The sequence below is a fragment of the Triticum aestivum genome, chromosome 2D (assembly GCF_018294505.1).
Source record: "Triticum aestivum cultivar Chinese Spring chromosome 2D, IWGSC CS RefSeq v2.1, whole genome shotgun sequence".
In the NCBI taxonomy this organism is placed as follows: domain Eukaryota; kingdom Viridiplantae; phylum Streptophyta; class Magnoliopsida; order Poales; family Poaceae; genus Triticum; species Triticum aestivum.
Genome location: NC_057799.1, coordinates 655,206,545 through 655,221,508, shown reverse-complemented (window position 1 = coordinate 655,221,508; position 14,964 = coordinate 655,206,545). Strand labels below are relative to the sequence as shown.

Here is a 14,964-nt window from a genome sequence, read left to right as displayed (position 1 = left end):
TGTTACACGAGAACAACGCGCGAGATCGTACGCGACGTGGGCCGTCCGGAGCTGCAACCTCAGATGGGCCGGTGTTTGGGTCGACGTAGGAAAATGGCCTGCCATGCATGAGCCATGCAGACCGTGGGATCGCGCGGGAGATCCGTCTGGCGGCCGTGCGTGCGTGCAGAAATACATCACAAAAATTATTCTACTCGAAAATAACAAGTGCTCCATGCTAGCCCTTATTCCTGTTCAAAATACATCATCATTCTTAAAGTTGGACATCAAATGATACACACAGAAAATGAAAACGAAAGATGTCGAACTAATACAGTAACATGGCAGTACAACCGCACTTCACTAAATTACTGTCACGATGAAATAGAATGTAAAGACCACGTCACACAAAGCTGAATGGCACACGACTTTCTCTGGCTCATCGTCAGTTCATGCTGTATGTAGACATCACAGTTCAGCCTCGAGATCCTACACAGAAGAATAGATTAAATCACATGGACATCAATTATGAGTAAAACACATGCAAAAAATAAATATGAACATATTTCGTACCTCTAGCAATTTAGCGCATTTACGTCGATTGTGACCAGGATTCTTGCAATAGCCACAGATATTTTGTGATCTTGACTTCTTTGTCTTTGCCTGCAGCCTTTTCTTCGGTGCACCTCGGCTTGGCACATGCACGGGATCCAGAACCTTATCAACTTTCTCCGAGTGCGGCATCAACGGGCCAAACCTAATGCTATTATGTTGAGCATTAGTTGACTCCTTGCTGTCAGCTTGTTCAAAACTTGATTGCTTGCCATGATGTTGTGCTTCCAAAAGCATCTTTAGACGGTGATAGTCCTCATCAGAGTGGCATGCCTTGAAACTTGCGGCGTGACTACAATTCCGCAACTCGCGGTACCTCTGCAGGCTTACCGAATAGTCATACATCTGGTTTTTTCTGGTAGGTGCGTATGCACATTTTGCATTCATAGTCCACCTAGTGGGAACGCAACAACTGGGCAGAATTGTTTGTTTTAAAATCCCCAATATGTAAAAAATGTGGGAACATGGTGTGCCTGCGCATTCCAGCTTACGGCAAGAACAACTCACCCTGTGCAAAAGACCTCCTTGCTCTTCAATGCGCACTCCAAACTTTTTATCCATTCTTTCCTGCTTGGACACAATATAAGTGGAATCTTCTGATCCATCTAGTATCTCTCTGATCTGACATTTGCTGACAGCATCTATGCTCCATAAGACCATCTTAAAGACACTAGGTGTGAAAACTGTTGCGGCATGTTTCTCAAGCGGCGAAGCATTTTTCTCTGTAAATGGAACGGACTGCAAGGCTTCGACGTCTTGGAGAGCTTCGTTAATCCGTCGCGACGCAAGGCAACGCTCATAGTGCTCTAGCATTTCAAACAACGACATCTTACCCTCAAGATGCGTATGTAGCACAGAGTTCAAGCTCTCACTCCTCTGATTGCTGCTCAATCCTAGGAAACAACGCCCCTCAAGATATGGAGCACACCACAACTTTCTCATCTGATACATCTGATGCAGCCAAGACTCCTCACTGGTTACTTTATTCCGTTGTAAGAATTGTATCCATTTTATCTCATGCTCTTCAATGAAAGAAGTATCATAAATGAAAGATCTGAATTCCTCCTTTACGTCGTCATCATGCAGATGGCGTACAATGTTCTGCTGAATGTGCCATATACATAGTCTATGGTTTGAGTCTGGCCAGACCACCCTGATTGCTCTCTGCATTGCAAGGTCCCCATCTGTGATCACAGATATTGGATGCTTCTGTGCCATGCAATCACAAAAGGTCCGCAACATCCACTCGTATGCCTGGCTTGTTTCATGAGAAATTATACCACAGCCAAAAATAACAGTGCTGCGATGGTGATTCAACCCGACAAACGGCACGAATGGCAGATTGTATTTGTCGGTTCTGTATGTGCTATCGAAAACAATGACGTCTCCGAAAGCCTCGTAGTCAAGTCGCGATTGACTATCAGCCCAGAACAGTCCCTTCAGATGGCCATGCTCGTCTACCAAGTACTTGAAGAAAAAAATCCACATCTCGCTCTCGCCTCGCCATCATGTGCATGATCACCGTATTAGCATCACCGGCACTGATTGTCTCCTACTTATTAGCATGGCAGAAATTATAAATGTCCCTCTTTATGCATCCAACCTTATCAAATCCACCGTATTGAAATCACAAAATATCCATAATACGGTATTTGCGGATCCCACATTTTCCATGTCCGCAATGTCCGCTTTCTGCTCATCGCTAATTCGTCTGTGCGAACGCAGCAGACAAGAAAGATCCCGTGGGGCTAGAGGATGGCTGTGCTCATCGATGAAATCCTTGACAAACCACCGACTGGTTTCCTCCTGTCTCATAATGATCAATTTAGCATTACACCCAACACGAGTTAAACTTCGTGGCCTCCTCTTTCTATCTTCCATCTTTCTTTTTATGTGCTTCTCTTCGCGAAACCCTTGACGACTACACACAATTTTCCTTAAAATTATGTATTTGTTGGATCCATCCCACTCAACGTAGCTTCTCCTCACACTAAAACCTTTTTCAAGAGCATATTTGTTGTAGAATTCATAGCCTTCAGCCTCACTATCAAACATCTTGCTGACAACATTTAGATACTCGAACATACTCTCATCACTTGCATATGACATGTGAGGGAAACCAATCATCAACATCTTTCTGTTTATCAATGTTGCAGGTGTAAAATAGCTCATAGGCAAAGACAAGTGCATGGAAAAGACTTTGCTCGTTTGACATGTGAGGGAAACCAATCATCAACGCCCAACAAGTACTATCCTAGCATGGATGATGACTCTAATAAACTCAAGTTTAATTCCCCGCAAGATCAGACGGCTAATAAAAATCAAACGTGATCAGAGATGTAAGTACTGCTAAATTGAATTGCATGCACTAGGGAAACCTAAATCGATGATGACTAAACAAATCTAAGTAGGAAGTGCAGGCTACGAATCAAAGTAAGTTGAGATTCAGGCGATTCATACCTTAAGATGCAAGTCCGGAAGCGATGGGATCAGTGGGGGGCTTTCTCCTATACCGCCGCCGCCGTCGCCACCGACACTGCCGCCGCAGATGTCACGCCTTATTCTTCTTCCTGCCGCCGACCACGTCTTTTATAGTGAAGGGGACCAGGAGGAGGACGAGAACGACGCCGACGACGGTGAATTGGTTCCTCTCGCCGGGCTCGTCGGACAGAAGGAAGAGGACGAGAAGGAGGACTTGACCGAGCTACTAGATCTAGACGTGGTTCTGGTCGTGGACGTGATCGGTTGAATTTTTTTTACCCTGGACCATTATGCCCTTCTCTGATTAAACTAATTAAGTTAATTCATTTTTAATCCCCCACCAGATCGGACGGCTAATAAAAATCGAAGGGGTAAGTACTTGAAAGTACTCCCAGTACCGCCCCAATCACCGTAAAGGAGCTCTACTTGTATGGTCGCCATTTTAGAAAAGCTGCACATTTTCTTCAGGATAGAAAAAAACAGATTATTTCACAAGGAATATATATTTGCTGTTGGAGGAGAATCTCTACCCTACTAGCCCTTCGTACTCCATATTCTCGTCATTGTTTCCATCGCACGCAATATTATGTTGTGATGTCGGTATTCGGCACGCCACCAGCACATACAGACAGTGATGGACACTTGCAGACACATTTGTCTTGCAGAGGACGAACGTGTTGTTCATGTATGGCTTTCAAGACAAAGGACGGATTGAACCCAACAACATACATACTCTGCTGCGATCAGCAACAAATTCAGGGCGCCCATAACTCTGAAACTTAAGCAGCAGCTGCTGTGCTGCACTAGACCACTCTTCTGTTTTTGTTGTTCTGTCACTGGGGTTTGACGGCTCTGTGCTCTGCTCCGCTACGTAGTTCCACTGGAACAGAAAGGAAATGCTTCATCATACACCAAAATAGTGATGAATCAACACCTCAAATGCCAAAAGAGTTCATTGTTGAGACTAATCAAGATGAAGATGCAGACGCAGTGCCCATCCATATCCATGCATGGTAAAGCACATTCCAGATCTTTAACATGCCAACAGTGTTCATTGTTCATACACTTACTAAGGAGTTTAGTTTGAATTTGTTGTAGTCTGAACAATCATCCAAGGCGAAATCTGGCTCATACAAATCTGCTACATCAAACTAGTAAATATTTCTTCTGAAACCCGGAACCAACTGCCTGCCTGCTCGTTCTTCAGACTAGCTAAGATTACAAAAAAAACCCCCCCCCCCCCCTCTCTGGACTCGCACCAAAGTGGTGCAAGTCATTTTCTAGCAGGAGAAACCGTCGATATGGCCACGCAGGTCGTCACACAGGCCTGAGAAAAAGGTAATACTTAAAGACGAAAGAAAGACAAGAAGTCGCAGATACAGTGATTCTAGAGTTAAGATGCACCAAAACACATAAGTTACAACAAATAGAACATGTCCAAGAGATGCACCAAAACACAGATACAACATGTCCAAGAGATGCAAACTGGGAACTGATAGTCGCAGATGCAGTGATTCTGTCGTTTTCATAAGTTACAACAAAATTACGAGTGTGCAAACTGGGAACTGATAGTTATGAGATTGCAGATGGAATTATTGATGGGACAAGAAAACTGCTAAAAGGGAGAAGAAAACATAATGTCTCATTGTCGGGGGGGGGGGGGGGGGGGGTTCCAATTTTCCAAATGATGCAGCTATGTCTTCCTGCTCGCCTGTCATTGAAGAAGAAAACAAGGTCAGTAAAGCCTATGTGGCAAATAACAAAAGGGAGAGTTTCACGACACAACAGCACATGGTTTTCCTCCAGGGAAATATTAACAGATCAAATATTCTACATGAACTAAACATTGGAACTAACAATTTATTGATAAAAATGCATGTACATGCCAGCGTCACATGCAAGCAATTTGCGAACATCAAACATTTCTTTCAGGAAATATTGACAGATCATGATTCCATACGGACTTTTCTTTCCGGAAATATTAACAGATCATGATTCTATACGGACTAAGCATTGGAAGTAACAAACAAAAACAAGATGGTTATGCGCATTGATGATATAGGAGGCCGGGGGTTTTAACCTCCTTGTCAAAAAATCAGTAAGTAAATCAAGCATACTTTACAGATAATGGTTTAAGTTGGATTGCTACTGCCTAATGCATCAGTTATTTCCAGTATATAGGGAATTTCGAACAAAATATAAGTAAAGGCGGGACGGGAAATAAGTGTAAGCACAAATACCTTGGCTGGCCATCTATCGATCTGATCCGCTTCCTTTAACTTTGGACATTTGTATATCTTAACCTTCTTTATGTTTGCAACTGCCTCTGCTCCACCAAATGAAACTAGGTCTGGACACTCATAAATCCTCAGATCCTTAAGTGATGCAAGATTACTGCTCCAAATGTCACCAGGAATGGATGTTATACCCTGGCACCTACCAATGCTCAGCGAGACGAGGGATGTGAGGTTCTGTAGGCAGCTGGGAACATATGGAGAGATATCCCCACATCTTTCTAAGCAGAGACTTTGGAGATATGATGGCAACACCAGCCCCCTTTGCCAGTTGAGACTTGGGCAAGCATAAATGCTCAGATGCTTCAGATAAGGGGAACTCACAAACCTTTCAACTGGCAGGGACAGTAACTCGGGACAAAATGCGACGCCAATTTTCTCAATAGCAGGTAGGTATTCTTGTGTTAGGATGCCATCAAGGGTTGTCAATTTGTAACAGAATCTAACATCCAGGAAAGAAAGGGATGGAAATGGTCTAATGCTACCAGTTCCTGTAGAAATGGAATGGGTAGGGGTGCCTCCAATAGATATAAGAGACTGGCACCAAATTTCCAACCTCTGTAGAGCCGGAAGACTCCACTTTTGTAGAGTGGTGCAAGGGATGGACGTGACAGAGTCACAACGAAAATCAAAGTAGGTGAGGGAGCAGCAATCAATATTGCAAAAGAGACTAGAAAACCACAGATGGAGCTTCTTGAGGGACGGCGAAACCAGTCTTTGGAGACGAATGTTTGGACAATTGTCTATAAACAGTTCTTCAAGGAAGTGAAAATCCCCAAACACTTCAGTTGGTACTGATTCTAACATCTTGCAACCGCCAATTCTTATTTTCTTGATGGCTGGTATATAATATGGATGCAGAAAATTTTCTAGGCTCGATAAATTTCCGCACCTATTGATGCTTAGTTCTGTCAGGGACATGAAAGTACCAATTGCATGTATCTCATTTAGGTTTATGCTCTGTGAGATCATGGGGGAAGATATTCTCTTCAGTCCAACACAACCATCAAAAGTAAGTAATTTTAAGCTTGCCAAGTTTTGTGGTTGAAACCAACTTGGGAGCGAGACACCGGCATAATTCTTGATGAAGAGAAACTTGAGGCTGATAGGAGGTTGCAGAACTTGAAGCGCTTCTATATCATTGTTGTGGATATAAGACTCAGGGAGGCCTAAATCACGCCGCATACACAATATCAACTTATCAAGATATTTCTTATACTTCAATCCAGCTTCTGCTGCATGATCCTTACTTAGGATGGCAATGTTAGCCATTTCCAAGTGTCCACGAAACTGGTTCAGATGCTTTAAGCACCTGATTGCTCGTCCCTCATCATTAGCTGAATCAAGGATTAGTCCATGTAATTCAAATTTCTGTAAGCTGATCAACTTACCAAAGTCAACCGGCAAGCTTACTAGCTTGCATTTCTTGGCATATATAATCTGCATATTATATAGCCAACAAAATTTTGAAGGAATCCTTTTCAATGAGGAAGTTGAGCAGATTTCAAGGTACCGAAGATGCTTCCAGTTCCCAATACTATCTGGTAAATTATCCACGGAGGCAAAAGAAATTACCCGCACACGGAGAAAAGAAGTACACCACTGTTCCATTACTAATCCTGTTTTTCTGCCTAATTTCTTTTTGCAAATAATGGTACGTAGCTTCACGTACTTGCATAGGCTCAACAAGTCGGAATGGTCAAAGTCACTACTCGGGAGTATGTAGAGATGACGTACATTCTGTGGAACTTTATCAAAGTCACTCTTATTTCTTAAAATGAAGCAAACGTGCTCTGAAACCTTTTGTGCCATGTCATGCAACAAGTCATGGATTACATATCCACCACTGACTCTTTGAAAGAAGGACCGTGCTACAAGGTCTTCAAAATACTGACATCCAATATCTTGAATTTGAATACCACCTTGAGGTTCCACAAAGCCTTCTGCTACAAAAATTTCAGCTAACCTTGCCTTCTCAAATTTGCAACCCTTGGGGTACATAGCACAGAATGAGAAGCATTGCTTCAAATAGAATGGCAAATACATGTAGCTTAATCGAAGGGCAGGCAAAATATCAGTTTCCTTTTGTTTCAACTCCCACAGTTCACTCTCAAGTATGGAATTCCAGTGTGATGATTGTATGTCCATGCTTAACATACGTCCCAAAGTTTTGGCGGCCAAAGGAGAACCCTTCAATTTAGAAAGTATACTTCTACCGATGCACTCTAACTCAGGATAATTGTTAGAATTCTCAGTTCCAAACGAGCACAATTTGAAGAAATCCCAAAAGACGTCATCCTTTAGACCTTCTAATATAACAGGCCCCATTGTGCCCACCCCCTTGGTAACATTTGGACATCTAGTGGTGACCAACATCGCACTTCCCTCTTGTACATTTCTAAAAGGTGCACAAAACCTCTTCCAGCACTGCCCATTTTCTTTCAAGGCATCATCCCACATATCATCAAGGACTATCAATAACCTTCTATTGCTCACATGGTTAGAGAGAGCACGCTGAAGATAATCCAAATTATCAGTTGTCGCCTCCTTTCCAGTACATGATTGTATGGCCTCTTTGGTTAACCTCTTCACATCAAAGTCATCTGAGACACAAATCCAAATTATCAGCTCAAAGTGAGACTTCTCTCTTTGATGACTACAAATATGTTGGGCCAAAGTAGTTTTCCCAACACCACCAATTCCAGCTATTGGCAAAACATGAAGATTCAATATTCTTGATTCATTTCTAACTTGGTTGCTTGCTGACGTGCTTGATGATGCATTGATTGAACTAGTTCCTCTCTTGCGTTTTGAATTTTTGGGTACATTGAGAAATCCCAATATCTGTTTCAGCTCTTTGTCACGACCAAATATTTTTGTTTCATTTGGCAAAGAGGTGGTCTCTGGCCTGACTAACCTGTCAAAGCGTTGTGTAACTCCATGAAGTCCCATATTATCGAGCTGACTCGAAAGATGATTCAATCTCAATTGGACATCATTCAGTTTGTCGAGTTGCCTTGGATGACGGCATCAAAGAATTCAATGAAAGGAGATTGGCTTGCATTGCCTTCCACTTGTACCTTCTTCTCGTACCATTTGAACTCATCAAGAAGGTCCTCAGCCTCATACTCTGCATCCCTGAGATTTGGAAGGAGATTGGCCACACTATGTTCATGGCTCCTCCACTCTGCTTTATTAATGAGGTCGTACATTGCAGGAAGAGTATCTCTGAGACGTTGCAGGCCACTCTCCAACTGCAATACACGATCCTGGAGACCTCCACTCCATCGGAAGTGCAGAGATGAAATGGAAGATTTGGCCCACTGCCAGAGAGTGACACACTCATTGAAGCCACTGATGAACCCGATGGCAGCAGATAAACTCATTGTGGCTGGAGTCTGGACCTATATTTACGTCCTGTCAGCAAACAGTGGAAGTAACTAGCATTAGACAGCTAGCAGTATGGAAGTAAATTTTGCAGTCAAATTCCACCAATGTAATTAATTAGTTTCAAAAGACACATCAGCAAGTAAGGGAAACATCATGAAATGCAAATAATGTTATAAAGTTTCAATAGGTCTTTCCAATTATTAACAACTATACTTTATTTTTTGAGAATTATTAACAACTATACTTTGCTATGACTAGAAACCGTGTACGTGCAATGCAAACTTTACTCAATTTATATGTCGTGGAATACACACTGATATATTCAAATGAGATGTATTAACATATACTCCCTCCGTCCCAAAATAAGTGTCTCAACTTTAATACAACTTTGTACTAAAGTTAGTACAAAGTTGAGACACTTATTTGGGACGGAGGGAGTAGAACAGTGACAAGGAGACTTGGGAGGACAGTTCACAACAAAAAGAACACATATGATGCAGTTCAAACATTGAAGAGATCTCCCGCCCTCCGAAAGAAAGAAACATCAAAGAGTTGTCTGCTACATGGTCCTGCCTGCTCCAGTTGTCTTCCTCCGGTCTATCTCCCTTGCTGTCTTGCTGAAATTCCCCCTTTTTTCAGAAATGGTTTGTTATAAAATAGATTGCTGAATTCTATTTTTCAACAGCACATTAAATAAAGTATGCAAAGCAACCACGGCAGGCGAGCTTTATTGTATTTCTACGTCACAGGGAGGGGGGGGGGGGGGGGGGGGCGTCAACATTGACATGAGGTAGGGTCACAACATTTTGGGCACTCTGTCGAGAAATTCTCAATAGATCCAGAAATTTACAAAATGCATGTCCATTGTAGGTGAAAAATACAAACACCTGGCAACTTTGGGAAAATACCCAATCCCTCCCAAGTTGTCTATGTAAGCTAATATATACAAAAAAAATTGTCCGTAAATACCACTGGCCGTCAAAACTATAGCATGATGTGATGAGAGCAAGAAGTACCTAGTATCTAAGCAAAGGAAATCAAGCATGCAGATGCAGTAAAGGAAATCCAACCAAAGGTGGTTCAAGGTGGGAGGGACGCTCACCCTAGATCGCTGCGATGGCGGCGCTGCTTCCGATCTCTCCGGACACAAGCGCTGTGAAACACACACTAGGAGGAGAGAGATGGCTAGATCTGGATAGGACGGGGACCAGCCCCATGCTATCTCCAAGAGTCCACCCAACACAAGTCGTTGGGCTCAGTTTGCTATGAAGCTCCTGGGAAGCTTCACGGAAGAACCATGGTCCTCCTCACCCCGTGGTGGGTGTGAGCTACTCCTATTGGGATAATCTATCCTGCAAGACAATTGCAGCTTGTTTAGGCAGGACAAACCTAGCATTATGGAAGTAAATTTTACAGTCAAGAGTATACAACAAGCCTGCGATTATAAAGTTTTCTCCATATTATTTCCACCTAAAGTTTCCCCGTGAAATTAGTTTCAACGGAAACGGATACATCATCAAGTTAGAGAAACACCATGAGTGATCATCAAGTGAAAATAAAGTTATTAATATGTCATTGTAATTATTAACAAATATACTTTGCTTTGACTAACAATCGTGTACGTGGAATGCAAGCTTTACTCAATATATATGTCATGAAATATACACACTGATATACTGAAATGAGATTTATTCACATATAGAACAACAGAGAGAAAGAACCTTGGGAGGACCATGTGACTCTTTAAGCAGTACATGAAACCACAGGTGGTGTGACGACTGTTCCGTGTCGTCCTTTGGTACAGAGTCTGACGTGAAAAGGCCCCGCCTGTCCCGTAACAAAACTTCAGAAAACCAAAGGCACCGACGAGATTCTTTGTAACATGGGCCATGGAGAATTCTACTGATGTCCCAAGGAGTGGGAGAGTCGCCTGGGAATTATGGGTGGAACTACTCCCTCCGGGGAAACAGGGGAAACATCCGTATATGTTTTCTGCCTGTTTGTCTGTAGCATGTAAAAATAGAGTGCCACTTTTTTCAACCTTACATTGGTGGGAACCAAGGCTTTAAACTTGTTAATAAGAAAGAAATGTCTCTTGCAAGTGACAATACCAGTCGCCATCAAAACTAGAGTATGAGATTTGACGAGAGCAAGAACTACCAGTCGCGGCCACACTACTGTAAAAGGTAAAAGAAATCAGGGACGCTGATGCTGTAAAAGAAATCCAAGGAAGATGGGGGGCGCTCACCGTAGATCGGCACTGCTTCCGGTCAGGTGTCCTGCCGCCGCCGAGCTCTGTTGAGTGCTCTCCGGAGCAGAGAAATGGGTGGATCTGGATGGGACGGGAAGCAGCTCCTCTGTTATCTCCAAGAGTCCACCCCAAGTCGTCGGGCTCATGGGGAGCTTCACCCAAGGACCCAACCACTCCACACCGCGTGCTCTTCTGATAAAGCGATTCCCTTTTGGACTTAAACTATCCTGGAAACCAGGCGAGCTCCTCAGCTTTCTCGTGCTTCTGTCTGAATTAAACAATTTGAATGCAGCACAACTGAAAAAGCACGGAGCAGTAGGTGGGCGAGGGAGCGACCTCGTAGCGAATGGAGTCCTCGACGCGGTCGCCAGCCGTCGCCAATGACCCGGAGCGTGCGCGCGCGGTGGCCGGCGAAGGAGAGAAGCTAGCGTGGCGGCCTCCGGGGTGCCGCCGGGTAGGACGAAGCGCCACGGCGCCAAGGCCCAGGGAACACGGCGGCGAATGCGATTCTGTCTGTCTAGGGTCTAGGAAGGAAGCTTGAGGCGATGTTGGCACATTGGGGATGCGCAGTTGGTCTGGGTTGGGGGCGTGTACAGCGGGCAAATGCTCCATTCAGGTGGTTTTTTTTGGTTTCTGTTTTTTGTGTTTCAGAATTGAGTCTACATTTGAACTGGGAAATATTGGAAAATGGTAGTGGCGCGCTCTCTCCCCTCCTCACCTCCGTGTCGCACCCGCGGGCGGCCGGAGGGGCAACCCTTGCCACCGCGCCCTCCCCTCCCTCCCCACCCTCTCTCCTCCTCACCGCCGGGCAAAGCCAGCCCGGCCAGCGGCGGTGGCGGCGGGGCCTCCTCTCTTCCCCTGTTCGTGGTGGCTCGGCGCGGGCCATGGCCGTCGGGCGGCGGCGCATGCAGTGCTGGCACAAGGCGCGGCGACGTTCACCTAGCAGCTGGCGGCGGGGTCGCGTCCTCCTGGCGGTGGCGTGAAGGGCTGTGGGAGGCGGTGGTGCGCGTCGTGCCAGTGGCGGTGGCTTCCCCCGTGCTCCCAGATCCAGATCTCGGCTGGGTTTGTTGGCAGCGGGTGGGGCCTCGTCGGCGGGGTCTGGGCGCGTGCAGCGGCGCCTAGGCTGGTGATGGGCGTCTGCACGAGGCTCTGGAGGTGCATGCTGCCAGTTCCGGTCCCTCTTGCCGGCGGTGGAGGTCTTCAGGCTGAAGCATGGGGTGGGCTGCGACGGCGTGGTGGCGGCTCATGGTGATGCGTGGGCCGTGTGGAGCGGTGGCTGGACATGCTCCGGTGTCCGCTCTTCTGCGGGCGGTCCTTGGGGATGTTTCTAGATCTTTCCCATGGTTGCAGCTGGTGGTTGGTCCGGCTTTTCGCGTCGTTGAGCGGGTGACATGTTTCGGCTAGGTGCGGATCCAAGCAGGGAGCTCTGGTTGGGCATTAGGGGTGATGTTTGGAGAGGGGGTGGGAGAGATGGGTGGTCGCGATGCGATCGGGCCACTCGTCACCGGCAGGGGTGCCGAACATCGACGTAGTCCACTCCCGCCCGACCTCTTCTCCGACCTGGTTGCTTCCCGATTGATCTGATCGTTCCGGTCAATGGCGGCTCTGTCGGCGGTTGGAGTTTTCAGGTTGGTCATCATTCATAGTCATGATGGGTCTTTGGGGCATCGTGTTTCCCGGGCGGCGACCCGGGAGGTGGGAGCCGCTGTGCTTGTGGGCTGAGCTTGTGGTTCAGGTGCGGGCGGCTAGTGGCCATGGCCGCGTGGGCGATGTGGCGGCTGCCATCTCGATGTTCTCGTCGGAGGCGGAGTTTGTTAACCGGGGTCAAAACCCTGTCTGGTTTGGCCAGACCGACGGAGACGGCGCCTGTGGGTGTCGCCGTCCTCCTAAAGCCTCCGTTGTGGTTTCTCCCTCCCTTCGTCGCGCCCCGGATGAAAATCTGATCTTTTGATCGGGCGGTGGCGGCGCTATTGTGTCGTGTCCTTCCCGAAGGCACTGTCTTGGAGCGCTCGGTTTCGTCGAGCCTCAACTCCACCTCTTCGCGATCGCTTCATCGGAAGGGCGCCGGCAGCTCTGTAGTGATGCTTAATGTCTTCTCCTGTAGTCTACTTCGAGTCGTGCGGCATGTTATTGTTGTAGCCCTTTGGCATCTATGTATCTGGCTTTGGGTGTGTGTGAGTGTCGTGTGGGGTGTTGTGTTTGTATCGGTTTCGGATGTCGGTTGGTTGTTGCTTTATATATAAAGCGGGGCGAAAGCCTTTTTCAGTAATATTGGAAAATGAATACTAGGAAGACTCCACAAGAGGGATTGTCAATGACAATACGGGGTTCTTTTTCCATTGTCTGTTCAGTAGAAAGTTTGTCCTTTGAGGTCACCTGGTAGTATCAGTTGGTTGTATGATCTTTGTTTCTTTGCATTAAGAACATATTTCCTGAATTGGTTGTCTGCATATATTTCTTGTATTTGCTGTATGTATGTTTGGACAACAGTCGTCTCAGCTCTGTCTTTTTGCAGTCAAATCAATAAATAATTCGGCAATTATACTGTGGAAATTAATTATGTATTATCCTTTGATTCATGTCCAATTTACCTGATAGAAAATTTCTGAGTTCAAGATTTTTTTGGAAGCAACATGTAAAACGGTGTGCCAGCAACCAGAATATCAGTCAAAACAATCGGCGAAACCTAAAAGGCATTTCGCATGAAAAAAGAAATCCTTGGGGATGGAAATGCATGGAGAATTCAAAACACTTGATCTAATGTGTAAGGTTTAGGTAAAAAAAGGGTTAATTATCCTTTTGTCCTCAGTGGTGTCCATTTGCTCAGTTTTGCCCTCAGATGTGAATTGCGCTCAGTTTTGCCCCTAGTCCATGCACAACTACTATGACGAGGCCAAACGGCCATATTTGAGTCCATTCCATCCGCCGGTGTTAGTCGTTGTGGGTCCGGAGCTTACACGTGGGACCGCGTGGACGTGGGTCCGCAGCTGACATGTAGGCCCGTGCAACTAAATCCCCAAATCACTCGTAGGATTCTAGCTCACTCTGCCCATCCGCCGGCCGGCTGTCCTGCGCCGCCGCCGCCGCCACCTGCGCCGCGGCCAGCACCTGCCCCGCCACCAGTTGCACGGCTTGCTCCGCTGCTACCGTCCTGCGCCTACGCTCTACGGCTACCTGCGACGCACACCACCTTCCTGCGACGCCATGGGTGGGGCGCCCGCCACCTGCTCGACTCGCGGCGCGGCCTCCTTCCGTGCGCCCGGCCAGAGTGCTCAAAGGTGGGGGGCTGCTGGAGCTGTTTGAACTAGGAGGAAGAACCCTAGGGCGAAATGGCGAGCAGCGGCGACCCCGGAGTATTTGGCGAGGCAGGCATCGGGCCGGAGATCCGCCGCGTCCACAACTGGGTTCTCGAGGGGTAAGTCTCACCTCCTGTTTAGATTGAGATTAGTTGTGCATTTGAACACTCGATTCAAGTAGGTTTGCCCAATTAGTGTGCTGATTGTGTCTCTGTTTTTCGCCGGTTAGGATGGAGTTGCGGTTTGCTTTCTTGGTGCACATTAGAAGGGATCGGTACATGTTCGATGCAAAGGATAAGAAGAAATACCAAGGAGGTTTCGATTATCGGTTGCCAATGGCTAGTAATTGGAGTTTCAGACAATTTGGGGAGGTAATTTGTAGCCAATATCCTTGGGGTTTGCTTGATGAAGTGGTATACAAATACTATGATGGGGAAAAGAAATGGGTGACAGTTAGTAATAATGAAGAGCTAGCTACCATGTTTGTTAGGCACAAAGAGAAAGATAATTTTCATGTGAGGCTGCAAGTTGATGTGCTTGAGCAGGCATTTGGACCTAGGATGACGGGTGCAACATCTCGGGGAGAACCAAGTCGTCGTAATGGCATCTCTAGCCAGAACAGTTCATTGGTGCACGGCGACGTGGTGGCTCGACAAGTGTG

At 46.2% G+C, this 14,964-nt stretch overlaps 1 pseudogene; it reads right to left on the bottom strand.

Moving 5' to 3' along the window:
• Nucleotides 1-4,726: 4,726 nt before the first annotated feature.
• Nucleotides 4,727-10,828, bottom strand: LOC123050870 (disease resistance protein RGA2-like; annotated as a pseudogene).
• Nucleotides 10,829-14,964: the final 4,136 nt, after the last annotated feature.